Raw genomic sequence first — 15,264 nt, forward strand, 5'->3', positions numbered from 1 at the left:
TCTTGGGAGTCCGATGGACAAACTTTGTCGGCAACAACCGCCTACGAAGCATGATTTCTCAGCCACCTTTGTCACATCTGGTAGCTAAGCAGACAGTTTGTTGGTTTAGACATCTTTTGCGATTAACTACCGATATTCCAGCTCGGATTCCTTGCGACTTTGAACCAACCAGTAGTGGCTGGAAGCGTCCAAACAGAAGACCCAAGTTCTGGTGAAGTAATAGTCTTGGTATTTTCCTTGATCAAGCTGGAATTTTTTTTGTCTGATGCAGAGGCCTTAGCTGAAGACCCTCCCATGTGGAGAAGGATGAAGATACTATAAACGCCACCCCGGCATTAGGATCAATAACGTAACATAGTCGAAGACAATATCCAAAAACACTTTGAGACGATCCAACATTTTTGCATGTAGGCCTACTGTTAGATAGTAGATTTTGCATTATATTTGCCTCTCAATAACACCAGAAAATAATTCAGCACTAAAACTTTCCTGCGGCACGCCGCCATTGACCGTATCGGCAGCATCAGCGCGGTGAAGTCTTCAGCGGGGGCACGCTATAAGATTTTCGGTGGCGCGCCACCGTTTTTTGGTGGCGCGCCGTCGGTTTTCGGCATGGCTTCGGGGATTAACTGAATATTGGAGGTTTCTACCTAACGGAGATATATTTGCAAACCCAACATAAAATTTAATCAAGAGTATTAAACTGATGGAGTTCTGCTACACTGTATCAACAGATGGGGAGGGGTCGTCCCCAAAATCCCTCACGCCCCCTCGCCCCTCTGATTTAAAAAAAAAATAGCTTTTTTGGTAATTTTAGTGGAAAAAACTTGCATCCTAGATTTTGAAACATGCATTTTGCCCCCCTCCCTCAGTTTTCTTGAATCAATGTCACTGGCTGTGTTTGCATTCCTCCTCTTCTAATATTAAACGCATAGTTTACGATTAATTCTCAATTTGCTGAGAGACACAATTTTCGGATTAAGAACGAGTATGCAAAACAAATAATGAAGACATAAGTAAGGTTATAATTTGTCATAGTAAGTACAAAAGAAATATTAAACTACTTTAACTTATCAGCGTTAACTTAATTGAAATAAATATAGTTTAATCATTTCAACCAAGTTACTTTATAAACATTTACATCAGAAATACAAATTACTTAAATTCACATTTCTCAACAAAAGTATTTGAATTGTTTAGATTGTTAATCCTTATGCGTCAATCTGTTGTAGTTTGAAAAAGAAACTTGTTAAAATTGGAAAAACTCTAAGTAGACTAACTAAAATTAAAACATAGAAAAATTCTTCTGAATACTCTCAAACTTGAGTAACTTTTCATTTTAGTTTCTGTTATGCTAATCTGCTCTTTATTCTTCTATTCCACGCTCATTTTAAATTTTAAACAATGAATGTGAACAATTTTATTTATATCAAAACGTTGTCTATGCTACTGAGAAAACTGTTATCCATTTACCACAAATCCTTTCCACAACAACATTGAAAATCCACTAGCTTGAATTACTCATCCTCTACTCTTTATCACAGCAAGATCAGAACCTTGATTAGATAATGAATAGTCCAGAAAAAAAAAAGAATGACAAAAATCGTATCTACATACCTGATAAGAACGGGGGGGGGATAATTTGCTAAAACATTATTGAGAAAATTTTATTGCTGAATGTGTATTTTCAAATATTGAGCGAACCCCCCTCCACCCTATCCAATAAAATTGCAGTACAGCGTAGGCTGCAAATTTCAAGGCAGATCGAATTCCCAGTCAGTGGCAGGTGTGGGCTACATGGTTGGGCATAAGTGTCCTGTCCTCGTCGCTATCCCCTAAAAATTATGTCCTTCACTACGTCTAAAGGGGATGGAGAGGAGCTTACCCTAGCAACAAAATACCCCAGTTCAAAGAGTGGTAAAGCAGTGGGTAGGCCAAAAACCTGGGTAACGATGGGTTAGCTAGATATAAAACGATACACTTTTGCCAGCAAGCAACACGCCAAGAAAACTAGCTGAAGAAACTAAGCTAGCTGGTCTTACGTCAACGGGCGGTCAAAAAAAGCACAGAAATAGCTACTTGGAAAGCAATGTAGAATGATGAAGAGTTTTATGAAGAGTGATGCAAAACAGGCTCTCCTCACAAGAAAATTTCATCATTGTCCCTTGGATATTTTTATGTCAAGCAGGAATTACAAGGTCAAACAAAATTATTCATGGCTCAGTACCAGACAAGAAATGTTGTCCATACAGCTCTGATTCAAGTGATGAATGAAGCCTACAAGAACATCGATTACTCCAACAGGAAGAGGCTGAATCACCTATGCTGGAATAAGACCCAAAATCAAGCCACATTACCCGGATCAGGATAGAATGATTAGTCGTTCCTTCAATGTAACAATCTTAAACGCTTATGCATCTGTTCATGACTCTCCTGACCAAAAGAAAGATTTTTTTTTATATAATCAGCTACAAAAAACAACTAACAACTACTAAAAAAAAGATATGCAACTGTTCACAGAAAACTTTCAGACAATGACTGATTCTGCATCTGGCCAAGATGGAGGTGGTTCATGATGTTTTAATGGCGTCTGGCTGCATTGTCCTGCAGTGCATAATGGCCCATACACAATAAAAATGTTCTTTCGGTATAAAGTGCTAATACCTTTACATAGGTATCAAGAGACAGTTCTGCCACTGCTCCCGTCGATTTCACTGCTTGACCATTTTGAAATAGAAATCATTGGCATTCAACTGTTGAGGGTTGAGGGGAGCTCACACCAGTTCAAAACGGTCCAGACAATTTTGCACTTGCTGCTACATCACGGCTGTGGCTATTAGACCCCAAGCAGCACAGATTACCTCTTACATAAGATACTGATAAATTTAAAATCCCAAAACTAACGGGCAAAGGACAAGATGTTTAGATCTTGAACAAGCACAACAAGAAAATGAGAGCTCAGAAGAAGAAATCATAGAGAGGACAAGGTCAAAAATCAGGGAAATCACACTAGATGTTGCTGCTCAAGTAATTGGAAATGGATGACATTATAAAAATAGTGCAAGTCTGTAATGCTCACCTCCTTACAAAAGAAGAAAGACACATAAACAAGATCAAATTCAGACAGCTCTGGAAGAAAGTGTGTATAATGGCAAGGAAGAATTAAACTCCTTTCTAGTCAAAGCTGTCCTCAGACTAAGAAGATGCAGTAACTAGAAATGACCTGTAAACAACATAGGATCCTTAGATAACTCATGCTAGAAAAAAAAACACAAAATAGAATTACAAAATTTATGGAAAGATCAGATGGACCTATCACCAAAGGGTATTTAGAAAGAATACACCAATGGAAAGAGCATTTTAATGACTTCTTTAAAAGGATAGACCAGGCTAACCTTCAAACTTCTCCCATCAACTCAACCAAAATATCCAGAAAGTTGCTTCATCACTAAGAGAGCAGTACCTTTAATTGAAGAAGTCAGAAATGACAAAACTCTAAATATAAAACACCCCAAGCGTGGACCCCTTGCCGGCAAAATTACGAGGCAAGCCCACCACCTGTTAAAGTCCTTCAAATCTACATAGCATAGGCTGGGACACTGAATATGTCCTTCAGAATATATTCCCCACATTAAAGATCAAGAAAAAGAAAATTGTAAAAAATTATATTTTTTGTAAAAACGAATTTAGAAACAAACAAGAGCAACAGACAGGAAAGAACCATGCAGTTTTCTGCTTAGGATTGGGACGTACCAACTATGCTTTTATCCTTCATCCTTATCTTTACCAACATTTCATGAATGGATTGGATTCAGTTTTTCTTCATTTCATTACTGCATTTAAATCTAGGCCTACATTATGTCCCTTGCTGCAGTAAACTCGAGCCTAAGAGTGTATCCCAACAAAAATATTTGAGCTATAGAGAGCCTACTATGACAACACCTGGAGTAGCGTAAAAATGCAAGGAAATTTACAGAAGACACTTGAAACAATATAAAGTGTCTGCCAAGTATATCTATAATCACCAATACTTTTCAGCAATGTTACAGATTGGATAATGGAGAAAAAAACATAGAAAGAAGACAATGCTTTTGTCCAAGGGGATGAAGACATGTTTGCAGCTAAAATTACTCACAAGAATATTGAGCAAAATTAAACAAAATGTCTGATACACAAATAAACCGATTTTGAAATCAGAAAAGACATATGATCATTTCGGAATACACCATAAATGATATATGAACAATCACAGGTCAAAAGAAAATATAGCATGCCTAAATATTTTGAAGTTTGGAAGTGGTATGGGACAGAGGCGCCATTTGGGCCATATCTTAAAAAGGGCAAGAATTCCATTTGCTCCCCCTTCTCGCAATTTACTTCGTGTCACGTAAAGAAAAATGCGGGTTTTGGCAGCACGTTGATTGTAAGTAAAAGCGTAATTTTCAGCACCCGTGTGTTGCTTGGAAATGTACAACTGTACTTGGGAAGAAGTTGTTCTGTAGTCTGGTGGTAGCTTGTTTGCAGTGCAGCTTGATCGTATGTCCTCTAGTTCTTATTGACTGGTCAATTTCAAGCATATTTTGTTGCAAGGACAGAGTGTGCAGCATTTTGTATGTCATGGTGATGTCCCCACGCTTCCGTCAATAGGAGAGTGTAGGAATCTGTAACATCTTCAGGCGGGATGGTAGTTTTGGTTTCTACAACCCTCTATTGATTTAATTACTTGAATTTAGACACTCTCTAGTTTTTTCTTGTTGCCTTTATTTAATCAGGTTGCCATACACATATCAACTCCAGTTTTGGTCAAACAAGTCCTTTGTATAGCTTTGGTGACCTCCGCAGTATGCTCCTTTTACAGTTCCCAGGGTCTGAAGCACTTTGGAGGCAACTAACTGAGCATGTTGGTCAAGTTTCAATTCATCATTCACAAGTGTACCAAGGTCCTTCCAACATGGGAGGAACCAATCATTTGCCCAATACCATCTATTCCATGCATGTGATACTGACCTCTCATATTCTTTCTGTCAAAATGAATTGCCCTGCATTTCCTAATGTCGAATTCTAACCGCCAGAGTTTTGCCTCGTCAGAGAGTTTGCAGAGATCATATTGTAGTAAGGCTTGCTCTTTGGTTCTTTTTGCAGGGCTGATGATTTTGTTAATCATTGGCATACAGGTTCATTTTATTTTTAACATGTAGAGTTCTCTATTTGAAGTGCATTCCATACATTGTTTCTTACTTATTCGATTATTTATTATATTTATTTTGTAGGTGCTTGGGTCACAATAGATGCTTAACTGTTTGATGCTTACCTGTTTATGATACCTGCTTACGCTTAACCTACCTGCATACACTTGAACAGAAAACTCTACATGGTGTCAGAAGTGTAAGGAATACATCATGGAATTTGGATCATGCCCATCTATAGACTGGGATGCAACAAACTTGAAAGCTGCCTGGTCCCATTTCAAACAACATGCCGAACTAATGTTTACTGGACCTCTTAGTGGAAAAGAGGATGCAGTGAAATGCTCATACTTACTGATATGGGCAGGTGAAAAAGGCAGAGACATTTTCAATACATGGACATTAACTGCTGCTGAAAGAGACAATGTCACCACATATTTAAGGAAGTTTAGCGAACATGTTGAGCCACTTGCAAATCCGATATTTGCCAGATATCAGTTTCATAAACGTAATCAGAGAGACAGTGAATCAATAGAACAATACCTTACCGAGTTGCGCATCACCGCAAAGGAATGCGAAATTGGAACAACCAGTGATGAGATGATAAGAGATCGTATAGTTTTTGAGTCAAGCAGGACAAAATCCACGAACGACTACTTAGTGAAGGTGCAGGACTAACTCTAGCTCGTGCAGTAGCTACTTGCAGAGCTGCAGAAGCGACCCAAGCACAATTAATGATAATGTCCAATCAGGAACACTCAAAAGTAAATATCAAGCAAGAAGTGGATATAGTAGCAAGACAAGGCAGAAAATGCTACAAATGTGGCGGAAATTTCACACCTGGACATAGTTGTCCTCCAAAGGATTTCGGAGAGTTTCCAAAATGCTCCAATTGTGGTGGGGTATTCAGCAAAAGTCACCAATGCCCTGCCAAAGGAAAAAGCTGCATAAAATGTAAGAAGCTTAATCATTTTGCTAAAATGTGCAGAAGCAGTCAACGAAACGTTCATAGTATTGAAACAGGCGAAAGTAGTACAGAAACACCGTCACAGTACTTCATTGAAAGTATTCAGAGCAAAGAAGAAACTTATAACGAGCCAGTGGCCAAACTGTATCTGACGAAAGAAAGAATGAATGTGGAATTTAAAATAGACACAGGTGCTGAAGCAAACGTCATACCAACCCGGACCATTGACAAGATGGTTCCAAGGCCAAAAATAATACCAACTTCAGACATTCTTACAAGCTATACTGGGGAACCGTTGAAAGTCACTGGTATATGTCATTTAGAGGTTCAGTACAAAGACAGGGAACCCCAAATACACAATTTCTATGTGGTTGACACAGATAAAAAGCCAATACTTAGCAGACAGACCAGTGTCATAATGAATCTAATCAAATTCATATACAATGTAGAGCACATCCCAGTGGCCAATTCTACAGATCAGATTTTGGCAGAATATAAAGACGTGTTTGAAGGCTTTGGAAAAATGCCTGGGAAATGCAAGATACATCTAAAACCAGGGGCAATACCCTCAGTACAACCACCAAGAAGAGTCCCTATGGCAGTTCAAAATAAACTAAAAAACGAGTTAGAGCGACTTGTCAGCACTGGAATAATTGAAAAAGTAACAGAGCCAACAGAGTGGGTTAACTCTATAGTCATTGTGCAGAAGCCCAACAGTGAAATCCGTATTTGTTTTGACCCTGTAGAATTAAATAAATGGACACAAAGACCCAATTATCCAATACCAACGTTTGATGACATTGCCAACAAGTGCCACGGTGCCCAGAACCTATTCAAATTAGATGCCAGACATGGATACTGGTCGATGGTACTGGATGATGCATCATCAGATCTCACAACATTTAATACCATGTTTGGGAGATTTAAGTGGAGAAGATACCCATTCGGAATAATTTCAGCTCAAGATGAGTACCAGCGCCGAATGGAAGAGGCATTCGAAGGATTAGGTCTGGGTCTAATAGTGGATGATATAGCAGGTGTAGGAACAAGTACGGAAAACCATGATGCCCAACTAAAAGCAGTCCTCCAGAGAGCACGAGAAAAAGGAGTTAAATTTAACAGAGACAAGTGCATATTCAATGCAAAAGTCATTCCATATTTTGGCCATTTGCTAACAACTGAGGGTGTCAAACCGGATCCCATCAAAACCAGAGCCATTGCTGAAATGCCTGAACCAAAGAACAAAGAGGAACTGCAGACATTGCTTGGGATGTTTAATTATCTGTCCAGATACATACCAAAATTATCCATTCTAAACCAGCCTTTGCGAGAACTTGGAAAAGCTAAGGAATTCGTATGGAAGAAGGTGCACAGCGATGCTTGCCAGGTCATTCGAAAATCCTTGTGTGAACATCTCTCTTATTTCGACACAAATTGCCAGGAAGTCGAAATAATTGTCGATGCATCTCAGCATGGGTTAGGAGCGCAGTTACTGGTGAAAGATGAAACAGTAGCCTTTGGTTCACGATCCCTTAGTGATACAGAACAAAGATACTCTCAGATTGAGAAAGAACTATTGGGCATAGTATTTGCATGCAAACACTTTCATCAGTATATATTCGGAAGAAAGGTCTCTATCATTACAGATCACAAGCCACTGGAAAATATTTTGAGAAAACCTATCAGTAAGGCAACACCTAGACTACAATGCATGATGCTAGCCATTCAGCCATACGACCTTACATTTACATACAGACCAGGACCAGAAATCCCCGTTGCTGATACCCTGTCACGTCTACATATTGAAGACACAGACCCATAAGAATAACTTCAGGCTTAACTACTTGTGCATAATGTAATAAAAAACATTCCAATTAAAGATGAAATGGTGCAAACAATAGCAATTTGTACAAACGACGACTCGGAAATGCAGATTATAGCCGATACGATCAGAAAAGGATGGCCAGAGCACAGAAAAACAGTACCCACATGAAACACGAGAAGATTGAAAATACAGTAATGAACTGGCAACGCACCAATGTATCCTGTTAAAGAGCAACCGAATCATAATACCGAGACGTATGCATCCAGAAATCATGAACCGTCTACATACAGCCCATCTAGGCGTTGTTAAAACAAAACAACATGCACACACGTGCGTTTTCTGGCCAAACTTCACTGCTGATATCACCAAGTACATTTCCGGTTGTGAAATATGCCAACGGTTCAGTTCTTGCCAGCAACAAGAACCTCTCCTGAACTCAGAAATTCCTGAGTACCCATGGGAACATGTAGGTACTGACTTACTGTTTTGGGAAGGAAGGAATTATTTGGTAACTACCGACTATTACAGTCGATACATCAAGGTGGACAAACTAGACAGTACCAGCTCGGGAAGTGTTATAAACAAGCTAAAAAGCCAATTTGCAAGACACGGGATCCCACGAATACGTACCTCCGACACCGGCCCTCAATATGCAGCAGATGAATTCAGAAACTTCGCAGAACGATGGAGAATCACGCACCGCACGTCCAGCCCTAGATATCCTCAAAGCAACGGCCTCAGCGAAAAAGCGGTCCAGACAGTCAAAAGGCTAATGTCAAAAGCACTGGCTGACAAATCAGACCCATATCTCGTCCTCCTTGAATACCGCAACACCCCCGTAGACAATTTAGCTTCTCCAGCATAGCTCCTGATGAGCCGCCAGCTAAGATCGGTAATGCCGTCAATAGAACACAACTTCATGCCAAACGCTTTACCCAATCAGGAGTACAAGGAGGCCAGAAAAAAGCAACAAGAAGCTAAGAAGGAGGCCTATGACAGACATACACATCCAATCAAACCGTTTGCACCAGGCCAGCCAGTATGGCTCAATAAAACTGGACAAGCACAAGAAAGATGGATCAAGGCCCACGTAACCGGCAGATACGACGAGTCAAGTGACCGTTCACTCACTGTTGAGACAGAAGACGGAACAGTATACCAACGCAACAGGAAATTTATACGCCCCAGATACAGTACTAATGGTTGCACATACCTGCAGAACAACGGAACAACATTAACGAGCATGGAGGTACCCATAGTACCCGAATCATCATATTTATCCCCCACAAAATCGAGTCCATTGAGAGACGCCAGTCGAAAGCTTAGCCCACGTAAAGAATCTTTCGAGACGCCAAGAGCAAATCAACACCCAAGCGTTCAGAAATCGCAGAACTCACCTTCTGGTTCCAAAGATGGAACAACGTCGTTTGCAACGCAGCCAAATGTGAAGACGACAAGATCCGGGAGGATTTTGAAGACGCCGTCTAGATTAAATCTATAGCTACGATGATCTCCTTTGATGACTTGAAGAGCCAGCAAGTCCAAAAGAAGGAAGATGTAGAGTTCTCTATTTGAAGTGCATTCCATACATTGTTTCTTACTTATTCGATTATTTATTATATTTATTTTGTAGGTGCTTGGGTCACAATAGATGCTTAACTGTTTGATGCTTACCTGTTTATGCTACCTGCTTACGCTTAACCTACCTGCATACACTTGAACAGAAAACTCTACATAACAGATTGTGGGGCATTGCTGATATAGATGTTGATTAATATTGGACCAAGGATTGTTCCCTGTGGGACTCAACTTTCCACTTCAGTACTATCTGAGGAAAATACCTGACAGTTTTCTCCATGCACCTTTATGCTCTGCCTTCTATCTTTCAGGAATGCCATCACCCACTCTACTTGGTCAAATGCTTGGGCAAAATCTAGGAGAATGAGGTCTACTGGGATTCCTCTGTCTAGGAGCTCTGTGAGAAAATTGTATGCATATATCAGATTGGTGTCAATGGATCATCTTGATCTTAATCCGCGCTGACTCTGTGTAGTAAGATTGTTGGAGGTGAGGTGTCTGACAATGGCAGTATTCACTATTTCTTTCATAATTTTTCTAATAATGGATGTAATGCTAATAGAGCAGTAATTTGATGGGTCTAATTGGCTGCCACTATTATGGATAGGGGCGATATTAGCATTCAGCCAGTCCTGAGGCACTGTCTTTGTATCAAGGGATTTTTGAAAAGTGCTGCAAGAGGCAAGGCCAATTCTGCATGAAATTCCTTTAATATCCAAGGGTATATTCTGTCAGTCCCTACTGATTTGCTCTGGTGCTGGTTTTTCAGTCTAGCCTCAATGTTGTCCTTACTGACAGTAATTAGCGACATTGGTTTATCAACTGTATACTTAGGTTGGCTGGGAAGTGGATCTCTATCTGGGGTAGTGAAGACTTTTTGGAACTGATTGTTCAGTGTCTCAGCTATTTTTTAGGGCTGGTAATAGATGCTCTTTCAACAGGAAGCTCAGTTACTGAGTCTTCTGGGTTTTTGCAGGGAAACATACCTCCAAAATTTTCTTTGGATTTGATTTGGAAGCATTTGCAATTGTGCTTCTTACTCTCTTGTAAGTTTTTATGAAAGCTGTCAAGCCTTACAACAGAGTTGCTTTAATCTATCATAATTTGCCTGTGTTGGCATATCTTTATATTTCTTCCATTGTTTATTTTTTTCTTTTGGATTGCCAGTTTAATATCATGGGTAAGAAAAGGAAGAGTTCTTAGCTTACAGATCCACATATTTGTTGTATGTTTGTCACAATATGATAGAAGAATCTCTTTCATTTTACTCCAAGAGTTAGGAGCATCTGCATTCTCAATGAATGACCGATCTTTTCTTGATAATTCTTGTCATGCTTGGTTACAATTTGTATACACATGTCTTACTTACTGACTAAGCAGTAGAACAAACATGGTTAACTAGCCAAAGACAAGTTTCAACTTAAAAAGAATCCTAGGCATCCACCTGCTTGTTATTCAGAGACAATTTCCATATATACTGGCATATATATATATATATATATATATATATATATATATATATATATATATATATATATATATATATATATATATATATATATATATATATATATATATATATATATATATATATATATATATATATATATATATCATTTCTAATCCTAGAGTCTGCAGCATCCTCAGGTCCCTAATACATAGCTTGGAGAACAAAATTCATGATAAGTCTTCTTTTCTAGAGCCAGAATACTGAACTCTACTGGGTAAAATGGATAAGAGCTTTGAAAGCCACAGACGTTTCTGGGAAAAGATCTAGGTCTTACAAAGCTCAAGCTAAACCAATTGACCAGGAGTAAGGTTAAAAGGCTATAAAGTCATTGACTGCAACATCTTTAAGACCCTATTCTGTGAAATTTATGTATTTAAATTGATATTAGCAAGTCTTTGACCTGTTTACCAGTAAATTGTGACAGCATTACCAACTTTGGCAAAGGTGAAAAGAAGTTTCAGCAAACTGAAACTGGTCATGACATGTTTATGTACGAAAATAGATGATGAATGTTTTGATCACCTTGTCATGATGTGTTTTAAGAGGGCCAAACCAACATGTTTGACTTTTTAATTGAAGTATTGTAGTAGCAATTTTTCATTCTGTGTTTGATCTGTATATTTTAACTGAAATTTTCAAGTTCTCACTTGTGAGTTCTGTTTGCATACAAATCATATTATCACTTTATTCCTCTTGTCTTACTCCTTTCTCCACTAGACCCAGCTAGTTGTATACATGCTTCTTACATGAAACTGAACTAAGGGGCTAATCTTCTTCAGGTTATACAATTCTTTTGGCTGAATTGTGTTCTCAAGCATCATATTTGAAGTGGACATTATGCTAATTATTAAAAATAATAATAAAAAACAGTATGTAAAAATGACCAGCCAGTCAGTAAATCCCCTCCCCCCCCCAACATCGTGGCTAGTATCACCCCTCCAAGCCTGACAATATTTCATTGATTTTTGAAAGAGGAAAACACCCTCAAAAAGTCAAAAAATCTCAATGAAGATTGCACAATCAGGTTCAGTATATCAGAAAACTTTACTGTAGATGCTTCAAGCTCTTATCTACAAAATGTGGAATTTTGTGCTTATATCCCAGAAGAAAGATCTAGGATGTATGTTTAGTTGTTTTTCTCTCCCAGAGGTGATTATATGAAACCAATAGTTCTAAAAGATTGGAAGAGTACTCATTTGAATCAAAATTAAAAGTTCTAGTGCCATTTTTAAATGACCAAAAAGATTGGAGGTTATCCCATAATTTTCCCCTAATAAAAATCGAATGAAAATTTGAGATTGTTATTTGATTTGCCATAAATGAAAGGTCTAACATAAATGAAAGCTCTCTGCCATTGGCCCCTGTGATCCCCCATGGTCCCTGTGGCAAGACCCAAAATAGACCATGGGGAAATGGCTTTAAGTTATGCAATCTGCCCAAAGTTTACATATAGTACTTATTATATGGAAATATAAAAAAAAATTGGGGGAAATTTTCATGAGGTTGAAAGTTCCCATGGGAAATTTTCCAGGAGAAATTTTATAAATAAAAGGGAGAGGGGGGGCTCTTGTCATGATTTGAAAAATGGTCATAATATATATTCAAAAAAAAAGTTTTTCAACTGAAAGTAAGGGGCATTAATACTTTAACCCAACAAAAGTTATTCCATATATGAGGGGAGCTACCATTTCCTTATCCCTTGCACTTTATGATAAAGTTAGACTTTTTTCTGCCATTCTTTAAGAACATGTCCTGAAGAGCTCTTGAATTTGAATAAAAATTCTGAGAGATCTTAAGACCAAGAAAATGAGAAAGGGTGGAGGAGGGGCAGCCCCACTCATCTACAGAATTAATTATTTTTGTTTTTAATTTTAATGTTATGGCTTAATTTCAGTTGAAAAATATATACTTTTTATTAATATAATAAGTATAAAGCATCCAGCATCAATGTTAACAGCAACAGGATCCTCCATATCAGAGAAGTCAGAGTTTTCTCCATATCAGAGTTTTTTTTTTTTGTGGAGGGGGAGAGGGGGTGTAGAGGGTTTACTTAGATATTTTTTGGGGGGGGGGGTCTACACAAAAAAAGACTCAAAAAACGCATTAAAAAATTTTTATTTCCATTTTTACAATTCAGACAAACATTTTTTGGGGGTCAGAGGTCAACCCCCCCCCCCGGGGTACAGCCTTGATTGAGATCCAACTGATTGGCTCACTTATTTCTAATAGTTTTAAACTTGACTAATAAAGTGCATTTAACTTAAAATTAATTTTAAACAAGTTATATTAAAATATCCAGATATGTAAAACCTAATGTAGGCATAGGCTTATGTGTGTCTTTCTCTCCTATATGCATTGCTAGAGACCTACTGTTCATCTGATTGCACAGAAACGGATGATGTTGAGTGCAATCTTGAAACGGTTTAGAGCATAACTTAGGTACAAGCCTTTACCTTTTTGGTTTTTTATCCTTACAGTTCAGTTAAATTTTACTTCTATTGACAATACCTAAGTATAGCAAACAGTATGGTTTATAAAACTTTTTCATTAGTTTCACAGACTAGAATTTTAATCATTTGTGTTGCTTAACACAAATGATTAAAAAACAAAACAGTAGGCTATCAAATTTAATTTTGGGCATTGATTTTCTTAATTTTTTATCTACAAACGTAAAAATACATCCATTTTTTGCAACACAAGCCCCTAATGGCCTGTGATTGACCTAAAATTAGAAAAGGCCTAGTCTTGCTTACATATAGCGCAGTGATCTTCATACGTATAAAATAGGGCTACACCAAATTCCAAAATTCCAAAATACTTTCCTAGGGGGTCATTGAGGCTCTAGATCTCATAGCCTACAACATATTTATTAGTAAGTGTTTTCTTGTTCATATCATTGAACAGCAGCAACTGGGAGGTGTGAAAGTGAATAAAGGATTGGGTAAAATTCTACTTTAGCTACTTTTGGCTATCTTGGGAAGGGGTTAGGTTAGGACAATGAGACTTTCAGGGATGGGTCTACAGGCTAAAGTATGTCCCGGGAAGGTATTTTGAAGTACCTACCTCCACTCCTTCTCCCTCTAAAGGGTCATGAAATTTGCCTACATGACAGGTCTATACCCATTGAAATTTTGACAAAACAACATTTTACCTTAATTTTCAGTTATCAGTTTCTTTTTCTCTGGTTTTAGCTCTGAAAATGCAATTTCAGTTATTTGAGCAGAATTTTAAGACATATAAATAGTTTATTTTCAAAATTTAGGAAATGTATTTGCATATCTTTAAAACCTTATAAATTGGGATTGAGCAAAGTTGTGAAGCTGAAAACAATTGTGTTGTACTTCATTTAAGCAAAAGATCTATTTTGCAAGGTTTCACTTCTATACCTCACATATTTTTAAAGGTCATCAAAGGTCAGGACCCTCTAGAGGGAGAAGGAGTGGAGTTGAGTACTTCAAAATATCTTCCCAGGACATACTTTAGCCTGTAGACCCATCCCTGAAAGTTTCATTTTCTTAACCTAACCCCTTTCCAAGATAGTCAAAAGTAACTAAAGTAGAATTTTACCAAGGATTGTTGACCAAATTTGTGAGAAAGAACATTTATTTCTATCCATATTTTACCATATCTGCTTATATTTGATATTAAGTTTCTTTTTAAGAGGTTTTCCCTGGTGTTTCACTCTATTTACCTGCATTTTGATGTTAGAAAATTGTTATTTTCTATTCCCAAGGGACTTGTCCTTTGTCTGCTAATAAACAGCTGTTTGTTTATTTGTAAACAAGGCCAGGCTGAGTTTCAGTGTCCTTCTCCTTCTTCCGAATTTGCAGCCAGCAATAGAGCGCTGTTGCCAAACGCTCAATACTAAAAACACCATTGATTACGTGGGCTCGTCCGTTTTCGCGTTTTTTTGGTCGATAATTTGTGCAGAAGGGAGCAATAGCAAACAAACAAGAGGCCAAACGGGTACCAGCGGTATTTTAATCCTTAAACTGCTGGGACTAGGTGATTTGAGTATTGCACTTCCCACATTCTGTCTACCTCGAAAATTGTCAAGGCAATAAATTTAGCTTTCTGAGCATCGACGAAATACACACCTGTGAAGTTTGTTTGTAAACATTGATGTTCCAGAACATTTTTCACGTAATCCCGCTTTTTTAAATTTGGCGCCGATAGAGTAAAACCACAGTGCGCTATT

The 15,264-nt window shown here is 38.0% G+C and overlaps 1 long non-coding RNA gene across 1 annotated transcript in view; it reads right to left on the minus strand.

The window, feature by feature from the left end:
• Positions 1-14,903, minus strand: part of LOC148943815 (uncharacterized) — a 29,669-nt gene extending 14,766 nt beyond the window's left edge. The window contains exon 1 of the long non-coding RNA XR_016143000.1: positions 14,758-14,903. This is a non-coding gene — a long non-coding RNA (uncharacterized LOC148943815). The remainder of the gene's footprint in view (positions 1-14,757) is intronic.
• Between the last annotated feature and the right edge of the window lie 361 nt (positions 14,904-15,264).

The sequence above is a fragment of the Artemia sp. Qi Xiang Cuo genome, chromosome 15 (genome assembly GCF_049724085.1).
Source record: "Artemia sp. Qi Xiang Cuo chromosome 15, ASM4972408v1, whole genome shotgun sequence".
In the NCBI taxonomy this organism is placed as follows: Eukaryota; Metazoa; Arthropoda; class Branchiopoda; order Anostraca; family Artemiidae; genus Artemia; species Artemia sp. Qi Xiang Cuo.